The sequence below is a fragment of the Rhinoderma darwinii genome, assembly GCF_050947455.1.
Source record: "Rhinoderma darwinii isolate aRhiDar2 chromosome 2 unlocalized genomic scaffold, aRhiDar2.hap1 SUPER_2_unloc_6, whole genome shotgun sequence".
In the NCBI taxonomy this organism is placed as follows: domain Eukaryota; kingdom Metazoa; phylum Chordata; class Amphibia; order Anura; family Rhinodermatidae; genus Rhinoderma; species Rhinoderma darwinii.
The window spans coordinates 111,478-124,908 of NW_027461729.1; the positions used below are offsets into that span (position 1 = coordinate 111,478).

Consider the following 13,431-nt stretch of genomic DNA (forward strand, 5'->3'; position numbering starts at 1 on the left):
CATTATTTCAACACCTGTTGGACAATGCATTTGTACAGTCATGTGTGATAATGAGCTAATTTATTAAATGCAATTAATTAATACATTGCCACCTCTTGTTTTGTGTCGTCTGTGTTTCTGTGTTTCCGGCATTTCACATTGGAACAGCTCATTCACCTTCCTTGTCTTCTCTCCGCCCTCCCTCCTATGTAGGTTAAAGAGCTGCACCTGAGCCAGCCACTGATTGATGCAGCACCATAGTCAAATAGTGGAGTGGAGTAGGGGAACAGCAAACAGCCATTAAAGCAGCCAGCCCGCCCGCCCGCCCGTCACAATGGACCTACCTGTGTACACTAGATGGATGTGATGGAATGTACTGTGGTCCCTACATTTCAAGAAGAAGTAAGAATTGCAGTTGCAACAAACCCTTGCTTGCCTACAAAGAGAGCAGCAATTTGGATTTGTTACTATGTTACCTGGAAGAATAACAAACTGTGCAAGGATGGAGGTTGTAGGAGCAAGGAGAACAAGTTGTCTGTAAAGTTGGTGGATGCCTATTTTCCATTTTGCAGTCCCTTGTCTCCCTCTTGTGGCCTCCTGGAGGCAACTAGCTGTGCAAAAAAAAGACAGCCTGGGGGCCGGCTGTTGCAGTGTTGCCCTCTCAGGCAACACTGAGTGACTGACTGAGCCGCACCGTCTTATATAAAGTTCAGACGGAACTTTGCACGTGTCATAGTGGAGACCTCAGGAGCCAGAGCCAGCTTTCTGACATCATAATGGGGCCTCAGAGATAAAAGCCTGGGCCCAGGCAGTGTTGGTCAGTGCTGCTCAGCAGGCAGCACTGGACTGGATTAAAGCTGATACAAGGTGTGAAAGGAGAAGGGGTGGCAGTGGGCATGCACTTACTGCTGCTGCTGCTGCTGCCAGTGTTTGCACGGCAGGAGGGCATTTGGGCGTTGCCAGGAAGGCGTTTTTATGTCGATTCCTCCTCTTTCAGCACTGCATTGTGGTGCAAGCAAAAGAAGCAAAACGCGCGGCACGTTCGGGTTATCGCTTCTCGGCCTTTTGGCTAAGATCAAGTGTAGTATCTGTTCTTATCAGTTTAATATCTGATACGTCCCCTATCTGGGGACCATATATTAAATGGATTTTTAGAACAGGGAGATGGAAATAGAGCTTGCTCTGTCCACTCCACGCATTGACCTGGTATTGCAGTATTTCCAGGACCGGTGCACCCTTTCCTTATGTGTTTACTAAAATCAGATTCCAAAAGTGCTTTTTGTGTTTGCCATTGTTTTTGTCTTTCGGATGGGATCTCCCCTTTTAATCCCATTATTTCAACACCTGTTGGACAATGCATTTGTACAGTCATGTGTGATAATGAGCTAATTTATTAAATGCAATTAATTAATACATTGCCACCTCTTGTTTTGTGTCGTCTGTGTTTCTGTGTTTCCGGCATTTCACATTGGAACAGCTCATTCACCTTCCTTGTCTTCTCTCCGCCCTCCCTCCTAGGTAGGTTAAAGAGCTGCACCTGAGCCAGCCACTGATTGATGCAGCACCATAGTCAAATAGTGGAGTGGAGTAGGGGAACAGCAAACAGCCATTAAAGCAGCCAGCCCGCCCGCCCGCCCGCCCGTCACAATGGACCTACCTGTGTACACTAGATGGATGTGATGGAATGTACTGTGGTCCCTACATTTCAAGAAGAAGTAAGAATTGCAGTTGCAACAAACCCTTGCTTGCCTACAAAGAGAGCAGCAATTTGGATTTGTTACTATGTTACCTGGAAGAATAACAAACTGTGCAAGGATGGAGGTTGTAGGAGCAAGGAGAACAAGTTGTCTGTAAAGTTGGTGGATGCCTATTTTCCATTTTGCAGTCCCTTGTCTCCCTCTTGTGGCCTCCTGGAGGCAACTAGCTGTGCAAAAAAAAGACAGACGGGGGGCCGGCTGTTGCAGTGTTGCCCTCTCAGGCAACACTGAGTGACTGACTGAGCCACACCGTCTTATATAAAGTTCAGACGGAACTTTGCACGTGTCATAGTGGAGACCTCAGGAGCCAGAGCCAGCTTTCTGACATCATAATGGGGCCTCAGAGATAAAAGCCTGGGCCCAGGCAGTGTTGGTCAGTGCTGCTCAGCAGGCAGCACTGGACTGGATTAAAGCTGATACAAGGTGTGAAAGGAGAAGGGGTGGCAGTGGGCATGCACTTATTGCTGCTGCTGCTGCTGCCAGTGTTTGCACGGCAGGAGGGCATTTGGGCGTTGCCAGGAAGGCGTTTTTATGTCGATTCCTCCTCTTTCAGCACTGCATTGTGGTGCAAGCAAAAGAAGCAAAACGCGCGGCACGTTCGGGTTATCGCTTCTCGGCCTTTTGGTTAAGATCAAGTGTAGTATCTGTTCTTATCAGTTTAATATCTGATACGTCCCCTATCTGGGGACCATATATTAAATGGATTTTTAGAACAGGGAGATGGAAATAGAGCTTGCTCTATCCACTCCACGCATTGACCTGGTATTGCAGTATTTCCAGGACCGGTGCACCCTTTCCTTATGTGTTTACTAAAATCAGATTCCAAAAGTGCTTTTTGTGTTTGCCATTGTTTTTGTCTTTCGGATGGGATCTCTCCTTTTAATCCCATTATTTCAACACCTCTTGGACAATGCATTTGTACAGTCATGTGTGATAATGAGCTAATTTATTAAATGCAATTAATTAATACATTGCCACCTCTTGTTTTGTGTCGTCTGTGTTTCTGTGTTTCCGGCATTTCACATTGGAACAGCTCATTCACCTTCCTTGTCTTCTCTCCGCCCTCCCTCCTAGGTAGGTTAAAGAGCTGCACCTGAGCCAGCCACTGATTGATGCAGCACCATTGTCAAATAGTGGAGTGGAGTAGGGGAACAGCAAACAGCCATTAAAGCAGCCAGCCCGCCCGCCCGTCACAATGGACCTACCTGTGTACACTAGATGGATGTGATGGAATGTACTGTGGTCCCTACATTTCAAGAAGAAGTAAGAATTGCAGTTGCAACAAACCCTTGCTTGCCTACAAAGAGAGCAGCAATTTGGATTTGTTACTATGTTACCTGGAAGAATAACAAACTGTGCAAGGATGGAGGTTGTAGGAGCAAGGAGAACAAGTTGTCTGTAAAGTTGGTGGATGCCTATTTTCCATTTTGCAGTCCCTTGTCTCCCTCTTGTGGCCTCCTGGAGGCAACTAGCTGTGCAAAAAAAAGACAGCCTGGGGGCCGGCTGTTGCAGTGTTGCCCTCTCAGGCAACACTGAGTGACTGACTGAGCCGCACCGTCTTATATAAAGTTCAGACGGAACTTTGCACGTGTCATAGTGGAGACCTCAGGAGCCAGAGCCAGCTTTCTGACATCATAATGGGGCCTCAGAGATAAAAGCCTGGGCCCAGGCAGTGTTGGTCAGTGCTGCTCAGCAGGCAGCACTGGACTGGATTAAAGCTGATACAAGGTGTGAAAGGAGAAGGGGTGGCAGTGGGCATGCACTTACTGCTGCTGCTGCTGCTGCTGCTGCCAGTGTTTGCACGGCAGGAGGGCATTTGGGCGTTGCCAGGAAGGCGTTTTTATGTCGATTCCTCCTCTTTCAGCACTGCATTGTGGTGCAAGCAAAAGAAGCAAAACGCGCGGCACGTTCGGGATATCGCTTCTCGGCCTTTTGGCTAAGATCAAGTGTAGTATCTGTTCTTATCAGTTTAATATCTGATACGTCCCCTATCTGGGGACCATATATTAAATGGATTTTTAGAACAGGGAGATGGAAATAGAGCTTGCTCTGTCCACTCCACGCATTGACCTGGTATTGCAGTATTTCCAGGACCGGTGCACCCTTTCCTTATGTGTTTACTAAAATCAGATTCCAAAAGTGCTTTTTGTGTTTGCCATTGTTTTTGTCTTTCGGATGGGATCTCCCCTTTTAATCCCATTATTTCAACACCTGTTGGACAATGCATTTGTACAGTCATGTGTGATAATGAGCTAATTTATTAAATGCAATTAATTAATACATTGCCACCTCTTGTTTTGTGTCGTCTGTGTTTCTGTGTTTCCGGCATTTCACATTGGAACAGCTCATTCACCTTCCTTGTCTTCTCTCCGCCCTCCCTCCTAGGTAGGTTAAAGAGCTGCACCTGAGCCAGCCACTGATTGATGCAGCACCATTGTCAAATAGTGGAGTGGAGTAGGGGAACAGCAAACAGCCATTAAAGCAGCCAGCCCGCCCGCCCGCCCGCCCGTCACAATGGACCTACCTGTGTACACTAGATGGATGTGATGGAATGTACTGTGGTCCCTACATTTCAAGAAGAAGTAAGAATTGCAGTTGCAACAAACCCTTGCTTGCCTACAAAGAGAGCAGCAATTTGGATTTGTTACTATGTTACCTGGAAGAATAACAAACTGTGCAAGGATGGAGGTTGTAGGAGCAAGGAGAACAAGTTGTCTGTAAAGTTGGTGGATGCCTATTTTCCATTTTGCAGTCCCTTGTCTCCCTCTTGTGGCCTCCTGGAGGCAACTAGCTGTGCAAAAAAAAGACAGCCTGGGGGCCGGCTGTTGCAGTGTTGCCCTCTCAGGCAACACTGAGTGACTGACTGAGCCGCACCGTCTTATATAAAGTTCAGACGGAACTTTGCACGTGTCATAGTGGAGACCTCAGGAGCCAGAGCCAGCTTTCTGACATCATAATGGGGCCTCAGAGATAAAAGCCTGGGCCCAGGCAGTGTTGGTCAGTGCTGCTCAGCAGGCAGCACTGGACTGGATTAAAGCTGATACAAGGTGTGAAAGGAGAAGGGGTGGCAGTGGGCATGCACTTACTGCTGCTGCTGCTCCTGCTGCTGCCAGTGTTTGCACGGCAGGAGGGCATTTGGGCGTTGCCATGAATGCGTTTTTATGTTGATTCCTCCTCTTTCAGCACTGCATTGTGGTGCAAGCAAAAGAAGCAAAACGCGCGGCACGTTCGGGTTATAGCTTCTCGGCCTTTTGGCTAAGATCAAGTGTAGTATCTGTTCTTATCAGTTTAATATCTGATATGTCCCCTATCTGGGGACCATATATTAAATGGATTTTTAGAACAGGGAGATGGAAATAGAGCTTGCTCTGTCCACTCCACGCATTGACCTGGTATTGCAGTATTTCCAGGAGCGGTGCACCCTTTCCTTATGTGTTTACTAAAATCAGATTCCAAAAGTGCTTTTTGTGTTTGCCATTGTTTTTGTCTTTCGGATGGGATCTCCCCTTTTAATCCCATTATTTCAACACCTGTTGGACAATGCATTTGTACAGTCATGTGTGATAATGAGCTAATTTATTAAATGCAATTAATTAATACATTGCCACCTCTTGTTTTGTGTCGTCTGTGTTTCTGTGTTTCCGGCATTTCACATTGGAACAGCTCATTCACCTTCCTTGTCTTCTCTCCGCCCTCCCTCCTAGGTAGGTTAAAGAGCTGCACCTGAGCCAGCCACTGATTGATGCAGCACCATAGTCAAATAGTGGAGTGGAGTAGGGGAACAGCAAACAGCCATTAAAGCAGCCAGCCCGCCCGCCCGCCCGTCACAATGGACCTACCTGTGTACACTAGATGGATGTGATGGAATGTACTGTGGTCCCTACATTTCAAGAAGAAGTAAGAATTGCAGTTGCAACAAACCCTTGCTTGCCTACAAAGAGAGCAGCAATTTGGATTTGTTACTATGTTACCTGGAAGAATAACAAACTGTGCAAGGATGGAGGTTGTAGGAGCAAGGAGAACAAGTTGTCTGTAAAGTTGGTGGATGCCTATTTTCCATTTTGCAGTCCCTTGTCTCCCTCTTGTGGCCTCCTGGTGGCAACTAGCTGTGCAAAAAAAAGACAGCCTGGGGGCCGGCTGTTGCAGTGTTGCCCTCTCAGGCAACACTGAGTGACTGACTGAGCCGCACCGTCTTATATAATGTTCAGACGGAACTTTGCACGTGTCATAGTGGAGACCTCAGGAGCCAGAGCCAGCTTTCTGACATCATAATGGGGCCTCAGAGATAAAAGCCTGGGCCCAGGCAGTGTTGGTCAGTGCTGCTCAGCAGGCAGCACTGGACTGGATTAAAGCTGATACAAGGTGTGAAAGGAGAAGGGGTGGCAGTGGGCATGCACTTACTGCTGCTGCTGCTGCTGCCAGTGTTTGCACGGCAGGAGGGCATTTGGGCGTTGCCAGGAAGGCGTTTTTATGTCGATTCCTCCTCTTTCAGCACTGCATTGTGGTGCAAGCAAAAGAAGCAAATCCTGTCTTGCTTCCTCTCCGGCCTTTATTCACCTCCCGCTTAGTAGCTGTGAGTGTGTGTGAGCCTGCAGGGCCCCATGGAATTGCCTAGGAGTAGGCTGAATCGCTGCAAGGGGTGAACAGCAGTATTGGGCAGGCTCGGTCAACGCGCGGCCCGTTCGGGTTATCGCTTCTCGGCCTTTTGGCTAAGATCAAGTGTAGTATCTGTTCTTATCAGTTTAATATCTGATACGTCCCCTATCTGGGGACCATATATTAAATGGATTTTTAGAACAGGGAGATGGAAATAGAGCTTGCTCTGTCCACTCCACGCATTGACCTGGTATTGCAGTATTTCCAGGACCGGTGCACCCTTTCCTTATGTGTTTACTAAAATCAGATTTCAAAAGTGCTTTTTGTGTTTGCCATTGTTTTTGTCTTTCGGATGGGATCTCCCCTTTTAATCCCATTATTTCAACACCTGTTGGACAATGCATTTGTACAGTCATGTGTGATAATGAGCTAATTTATAAAATGCAATTAATTAATACATTGCCACCTCTTGTTTTGTGTCGTCTGTGTTTCTGTGTTTCCGGCATTTCACATTGGAGCAGCTCATTCACCTTCCTTGTCTTCTCTCCGCCCTCCCTCCTAGGTAAGTTAAAGAGCTGCACCTGAGCCAGCCACTGATTGATGCAGCACCATAGTCAAATAGTGGAGTGGAGTAGGGGAACAGCAAACAGCCATTAAAGCAGCCAGCCCGCCCGCCCGCCCGTCACAATGGACCTACCTGTGTACACTAGATGGATGTGATGGAATGTACTGTGGTCCCTACATTTCAAGAAGAAGTAAGAATTGCAGTTGCAACAAACCCTTGCTTGCCTACAAAGAGAGCAGCAATTTGGATTTGTTACTATGTTACCTGGAAGAATAACAAACTGTGCAAGGATGGAGGTTGTAGGAGCAAGGAGAACAAGTTGTCTGTAAAGTTGGTGGATGCCTATTTTCCATTTTGCAGTCCCTTGTCTCCCTCTTGTGGCCTCCTGGAGGCAACTAGCTGTGCAAAAAAAAGACAGCCTGGGGGCCGGCTGTTGCAGTGTTGCCCTCTCAGGCAACACTGAGTGACTGACTGAGCCGCACCGTCTTATATAAAGTTCAGACGGAACTTTGCACGTGTCATAGTGGAGACCTCAGGAGCCAGAGCCAGCTTTCTGACATCATAATGGGGCCTCAGAGATAAAAGCCTGGGCCCAGGCAGTGTTGGTCAGTGCTGCTCAGCAGGCAGCACTGGACTGGATTAAAGCTGATACAAGGTGTGAAAGGAGAAGGGGTGGCAGTGGGCATGCACTTACTGCTGCTGCTGCTGCTGCTGCCAGTGTGTGCACGGCAGGAGGGCATTTGGGCGTTGCCAGGAAGGCGTTTTTATGTCGATTCCTCCTCTTTCAGCACTGCATTGTGGTGCAAGCAAAAGAAGCAAAACGCACGGCACGTTCGGGTTATCGCTTCTCGGCCTTTTGGCTAAGATCAAGTGTAGTATCTGTTCTTATCAGTTTAATATCTGATACGTCCCCTATCTGGGGACCATATATTAAATGGATTTTTAGAACAGGGAGATGGAAATAGAGCTTGCTCTGTCCACTCCACGCATTGACCTGGTATTGCAGTATTTCCAGGACCGGTGCACCCTTTCCTTATGTGTTTACTAAAATCAGATTCCAAAAGTGCTTTTTGTGTTTGCCATTGTTTTTGTCTTTCGGATGGGATCTCCCCTTTTAATCCCATTATTTCAACACCTGTTGGACAATGCATTTGTACAGTCATGTGTGATAATGAGCTAATTTATTAAATGCAATTAATTAATACATTGCCACCTCTTGTTTTGTGTCGTCTGTGTTTCTGTGTTTCCGGCATTTCACATTGGAACAGCTCATTCACCTTCCTTGTCTTCTCTCCGCCCTCCCTCCTAGGTAGGTTAAAGAGCTGCACCTGAGCCAGCCACTTATTGATGCAGCACCATAGTCAAATAGTGGAGTGGAGTAGGGGAACAGCAAACAGCCATTAAAGCAGCCAGCCCGCCCGCCCGCCCGTCACAATGGACCTACCTGTGTACACTAGATGGATGTGATGGAATGTACTGTGGTCCCTACATTTCAAGAAGAAGTAAGAATTGCAGTTGCAACAAACCCTTGCTTGCCTACAAAGAGAGCAGCAATTTGGATTTGTTACTATGTTACCTGGAAGAATAACAAACTGTGCAAGGATGGAGGTTGTAGGAGCAAGGAGAACAAGTTGTCTGTAAAGTTGGTGGATGCCTATTTTCCATTTTGCAGTCCCTTGTCTCCCTCTTGTGGCCTCCTGGAGGCAACTAGCTGTGCAAAAAAAAGACAGCCTGGGGGCCGGCTGTTGCAGTGTTGCCCTCTCAGGCAACACTGAGTGACTGACTGAGCCGCACCGTCTTATATAAAGTTCAGACGGAACTTTGCACGTGTCATAGTGGAGACCTCAGGAGCCAGAGCCAGCTTTCTGACATCATAATGGGGCCTCAGAGATAAAAGCCTGGGCCCAGGCAGTGTTGGTCAGTGCTGCTCAGCAGGCAGCACTGGACTGGATTAAAGCTGATACAAGGTGTGAAAGGAGAAGGGGTGGCAGTGGGCATGCACTTACTGCTGCTGCTGCTGCTGCTGCCAGTGTTTGCACGGCAGGAGGGCATTTGGGCGTTGCCAGGAAGGCGTTTTTATGTCGATTCCTCCTCTTTCAGCACTGCATTGTGGTGCAAGCAAAAGAAGCAAATCCTGTCTTGCTTCATCTCCGGCCTTTATTCACCTCCCGCTTAGTAGCTGTGAGTGTGTGTGAGCCTGCAGGGCCCCATGGAATTGCCTAGGAGTAGGCTGAATCGCTGCAAGGGGTGAACAGCAGTATTGGGCAGGCTCGGTCAACGCGCGGCCCGTTCGGGTTATCGCTTCTCGGCCTTTTGGCTAAGATCAAGTGTAGTATCTGTTCTTATCAGTTTAATATCTGATACGTCCCCTATCTGGGGACCATATATTAAATGGATTTTTAGTACAGGGAGATGGAAATAGAGCTTGCTCTGTCCACTCCACGCATTGACCTGGTATTGCAGTATTTCCAGGACCGGTGCACCCTTTCCTTATGTGTTTACTAAAATCAGATTCCAAAAGTGCTTTTTGTGTTTGCCATTGTTTTTGTCTTTCGGATGGGATCTCCCCTTTTAATCCCATTATTTCAACACCTGTTGGACAATGCATTTGTACAGTCATGTGTGATAATGAGCTAATTTATTAAATGCAATTAATTAATACATTGCCACCTCTTGTTTTGTGTCGTCTGTGTTTCTGTGTTTCCGGCATTTCACATTGGAACAGCTCATTCACCTTCCTTGTCTTCTCTCCGCCCTCCCTCCTAGGTAGGTTAAAGAGCTGCACCTGAGCCAGTCACTGATTGATGCAGCACCATAGTCAAATAGTGGAGTGGAGTAGGGGAACAACAAACAGCCATTAAAGCAGCCAGCCCGCCCGCCCGCCCGTCACAATGGACCTACCTGTGTACACTAGATGGATGTGATGGAATGTACTGTGGTCCCTACATTTCAAGAAGAAGTAAGAATTGCAGTTGCAACAAACCCTTGCTTGCCTACAAAGAGAGCAGCAATTTGGATTTGTTACTATGTTACCTGGAAGAATAACAAACTGTGCAAGGATGGAGGTTGTAGGAGCAAGGAGAACAAGTTGTCTGTAAAGTTGGTGGATGCCTATTTTCCATTTTGCAGTCCCTTGTCTCCCTCTTGTGGCCTCCTGGAGGCAACTAGCTGTGCAAAAAAAAGACAGCCTGGGGGCCGGCTGTTGCAGTGTTGCCCTCTCAGGCAACACTGAGTGACTGACTGAGCCGCACCGTCTTATATAAAGTTCAGACGGAACTTTGCACGTGTCATAGTGGAGACCTCAGGAGCCAGAGCCAGCTTTCTGACATCATAATGGGGCCTCAGAGATAAAAGCCTGGGCCCAGGCAGTGTTGGTCAGTGCTGCTCAGCAGGCAGCACTGGACTGGATTAAAGCTGATACAAGGTGTGAAAGGAGAAGGGGTGGCAGTGGGCATGCACTTACTGCTGCTGCTGCTGCTGCTGCTGCCAGTGTTTGCACGGCAGGAGGGCATTTGGGCGTTGCCAGGAAGGCGTTTTTATGTCGATTCCTCCTCTTTCAGCACTGCATTGTGGTGCAAGCAAAAGAAGCAAAACGCGCGGCACGTTCGGGTTATCGCTTCTCGGCCTTTTGGCTAAGATCAAGTGTAGTATCTGTTCTTATCAGTTTAATATCTGATACGTCCCCTATCTGGGGACCATATATTAAATGGATTTTTAGAACAGGGAGATGGAAATAGAGCTTGCTCTGTCCACTCCACGCATTGACCTGGTATTGCAGTATTTCCAGGACCGGTGCACCCTTTCCTTATGTGTTTACTAAAATCAGATTCCAAAAGTGCTTTTTGTGTTTGCCATTGTTTTTGTCTTTCGGATGGGATCTCCCCTTTTAATCCCATTATTTCAACACCTGTTGGACAATGCATTTGTACAGTCATGTGTGATAATGAGCTAATTTATTAAATGCAATTAATTAATACATTGCCACCTCTTGTTTTGTGTCGTCTGTGTTTCTGTGTTTCCGGCATTTCACATTGGAACAGCTCATTCACCTTCCTTGTCTTCTCTCCGCCCTCCCTCCTAGGTAGGTTAAAGAGCTGCACCTGAGCCAGCCACTGATTGATGCAGCACCATTGTCAAATAGTGGAGTGGAGTAGGGGAACAGCAAACAGCCATTAAAGCAGCCAGCCCGCCCGCCCGCCCGTCACAATGGACCTACCTGTGTACACTAGATGGATGTGATGGAATGTACTGTGGTCCCTACATTTCAAGAAGAAGTAAGAATTGCAGTTGCAACAAACCCTTGCTTGCCTACAAAGAGAGCAGCAATTTGGATTTGTTACTATGTTACCTGGAAGAATAACAAACTGTGCAAGGATGGAGGTTGTAGGAGCAAGGAGAACAAGTTGTCTGTAAAGTTGGTGGATGCCTATTTTCCATTTTGCAGTCCCTTGTCTCCCTCTTGTGGCCTCCTGGAGGCAACTAGCTGTGCAAAAAAAAGACAGCCTGGGGGCCGGCTGTTGCAGTGTTGCCCTCTCAGGCAACACTGAGTGACTGACTGAGCCGCACCGTCTTATATAAAGTTCAGACGGAACTTTGCACGTGTCATAGTGGAGACCTCAGGAGCCAGAGCCAGCTTTCTGACATCATAATGGGGCCTCAGAGATAAAAGCCTGGGCCCAGGCAGTGTTGGTCAGTGCTGCTCAGCAGGCAGCACTGGACTGGATTAAAGCTGATACAAGGTGTGAAAGGAGAAGGGGTGGCAGTGGGCATGCACTTACTGCTGCTGCTGCTGCTGCTGCTGCTGCTGCTGCCAGTGTTTGCACGGCAGGAGGGCATTTGGGCGTTGCCAGGAAGGCGTTTTTATGTCGATTCCTCCTCTTTCAGCACTGCATTGTGGTGCAAGCAAAAGAAGCAAATCCTGTCTTGCTTCCTCTCCGGCCTTTATTCACCTCCCGCTTAGTAGCTGTGAGTGTGTGTGAGCCTGCAGGGCCCCATGGAATTGCCTAGGAGTAGGCTGAATCGCTGCAAGGGGTGAACAGCAGTATTGGGCAGGCTCGGTCAACGCGCGGCACGTTCGGGTTATCGCTTCTCAGCCTTTTGGCTAAGGTCAAGTGTAGTATCTGTTCTTATCAGTTTAATATCTGATACGTCCCCTATCTGGGGACCATATATTAAATGGATTTTTAGAACAGGGAGATGGAAATAGAGCTTGCTCTGTCCACTCCACGCATTGACCTGGTATTGCAGTATTTCCAGGACCGGTGCACCCTTTCCTTATGTGTTTACTAAAATCAGATTCCAAAAGTGCTTTTTGTGTTTGCCATTGTTTTTGTCTTTCGGATGGGATCTCCCCTTTTAATCCCATTATTTCAACACCTGTTGGACAATGCATTTGTACAGTCATGTGTGATAATGAGCTAATTTATTAAATGCAATTAATTAATACATTGCCACCTCTTGTTTTGTGTCGTCTGTGTTTCTGTGTTTCCGGCATTTCACATTGGAACAGCTCATTCACCTTCCTTGTCTTCTCTCCGCCCTCCCTCCTAGGTAGGTTAAAGAGCTGCACCTGAGCCAGCCACTGATTGATGCAGCACCATAGTCAAATAGTGGAGTGGAGTAGGGGAACAGCAAACAGCCATTAAAGCAGCCAGCCCGCCCGCCCGCCCGTCACAATGGACCTACCTGTGTACACTAGATGGATGTGATGGAATGTACTGTGGTCCCTACATTTCAAGAAGAAGTAAGAATTGCAGTTGCAACAAACCCTTGCTTGCCTACAAAGAGAGCAGCAATTTGGATTTGTTACTATGTTACCTGGAAGAATAACAAACTGTGCAAGGATGGAGGTTGTAGGAGCAAGGAGAACAAGTTGTCTGTAAAGTTGGTGAATGCCTATTTTCCATTTTGCAGTCCCTTGTCTCCCTCTTGTGGCCTCCTGGAGGCAACTAGCTGTGCAAAAAAAAGACAGCCTGGGGGCCGGCTGTTGCAGTGTTGCCCTCTCAGGCAACACTGAGTGACTGACTGAGCCGCACCGTCTTATATAAAGTTCAGACGGAACTTTGCACGTGTCATAGTGGAGACCTCAGGAGCCAGAGCCAGCTTTCTGACATCATAATGGGGCCTCAGAGATAAAAGCCTGGGCCCAGGCAGTGTTGGTCAGTGCTGCTCAGCAGGCAGCACTGGACTGGATTAAAGCTGATACAAGGTGTGAAAGGAGAAGGGGTGGCAGTGGGCATGCACTTACTGCTGCTGCTGCTGCTGCTGCTGCCAGTGTTTGCACGGCAGGAGGGCATTTGGGCGTTGCCAGGAAGGCGTTTTTATGTCGATTCCTCCTCTTTCAGCACTGCATTGTGGTGCAAGCAAAAGAAGCAAATCCTGTCTTGCTTCCTCTCCGGCCTTTATTCACCTCCCGCTTAGTAGCTGTGAGTGTGTGTGAGCCTGCAGGGCCCCATGGAATTGCCTAGGAGTAGGCTGAATCGCTGCAAGGGGTGAACAGCAGTATTGGGCAGGCTCGGTCAACGCGCGGCCCGT

The 13,431-nt window shown here is 47.9% G+C and overlaps 9 non-coding genes across 9 annotated transcripts; all 9 read left to right on the forward strand.

Moving 5' to 3' along the window:
* Window positions 1–1,028: 1,028 nt before the first annotated feature.
* LOC142681842 (U2 spliceosomal RNA) lies at window positions 1,029–1,219 on the forward strand. Its single transcript, XR_012853683.1, has one exon. It is a non-coding gene; the product is annotated as a U2 spliceosomal RNA (small nuclear RNA).
* Window positions 1,220–2,341: 1,122 nt separating this feature from the next.
* Window positions 2,342–2,532, forward strand: LOC142681703 (U2 spliceosomal RNA). The gene has a single exon (XR_012853582.1). It is a non-coding gene; the product is annotated as a U2 spliceosomal RNA (small nuclear RNA).
* A 1,120-nt stretch (window positions 2,533–3,652) lies between these two features.
* Window positions 3,653–3,843, forward strand: LOC142681843 (U2 spliceosomal RNA). The gene has a single exon (XR_012853684.1). It is a non-coding gene; the product is annotated as a U2 spliceosomal RNA (small nuclear RNA).
* Window positions 3,844–4,971: 1,128 nt separating this feature from the next.
* On the forward strand, window positions 4,972–5,162 carry LOC142681832 (U2 spliceosomal RNA). The gene has a single exon (XR_012853674.1). It is a non-coding gene; the product is annotated as a U2 spliceosomal RNA (small nuclear RNA).
* Window positions 5,163–6,425: 1,263 nt separating this feature from the next.
* On the forward strand, window positions 6,426–6,616 carry LOC142681845 (U2 spliceosomal RNA). The gene has a single exon (XR_012853686.1). It is a non-coding gene; the product is annotated as a U2 spliceosomal RNA (small nuclear RNA).
* Window positions 6,617–7,737: 1,121 nt separating this feature from the next.
* Window positions 7,738–7,928, forward strand: LOC142681846 (U2 spliceosomal RNA). Its single transcript, XR_012853687.1, has one exon. It is a non-coding gene; the product is annotated as a U2 spliceosomal RNA (small nuclear RNA).
* A 1,266-nt stretch (window positions 7,929–9,194) lies between these two features.
* On the forward strand, window positions 9,195–9,385 carry LOC142681630 (U2 spliceosomal RNA). Its single transcript, XR_012853516.1, has one exon. It is a non-coding gene; the product is annotated as a U2 spliceosomal RNA (small nuclear RNA).
* Window positions 9,386–10,509: 1,124 nt separating this feature from the next.
* LOC142681847 (U2 spliceosomal RNA) lies at window positions 10,510–10,700 on the forward strand. Its single transcript, XR_012853688.1, has one exon. It is a non-coding gene; the product is annotated as a U2 spliceosomal RNA (small nuclear RNA).
* A 1,278-nt stretch (window positions 10,701–11,978) lies between these two features.
* On the forward strand, window positions 11,979–12,169 carry LOC142681731 (U2 spliceosomal RNA). Its single transcript, XR_012853607.1, has one exon. It is a non-coding gene; the product is annotated as a U2 spliceosomal RNA (small nuclear RNA).
* The last annotated feature ends 1,262 nt before the right edge of the window (window positions 12,170–13,431 follow it).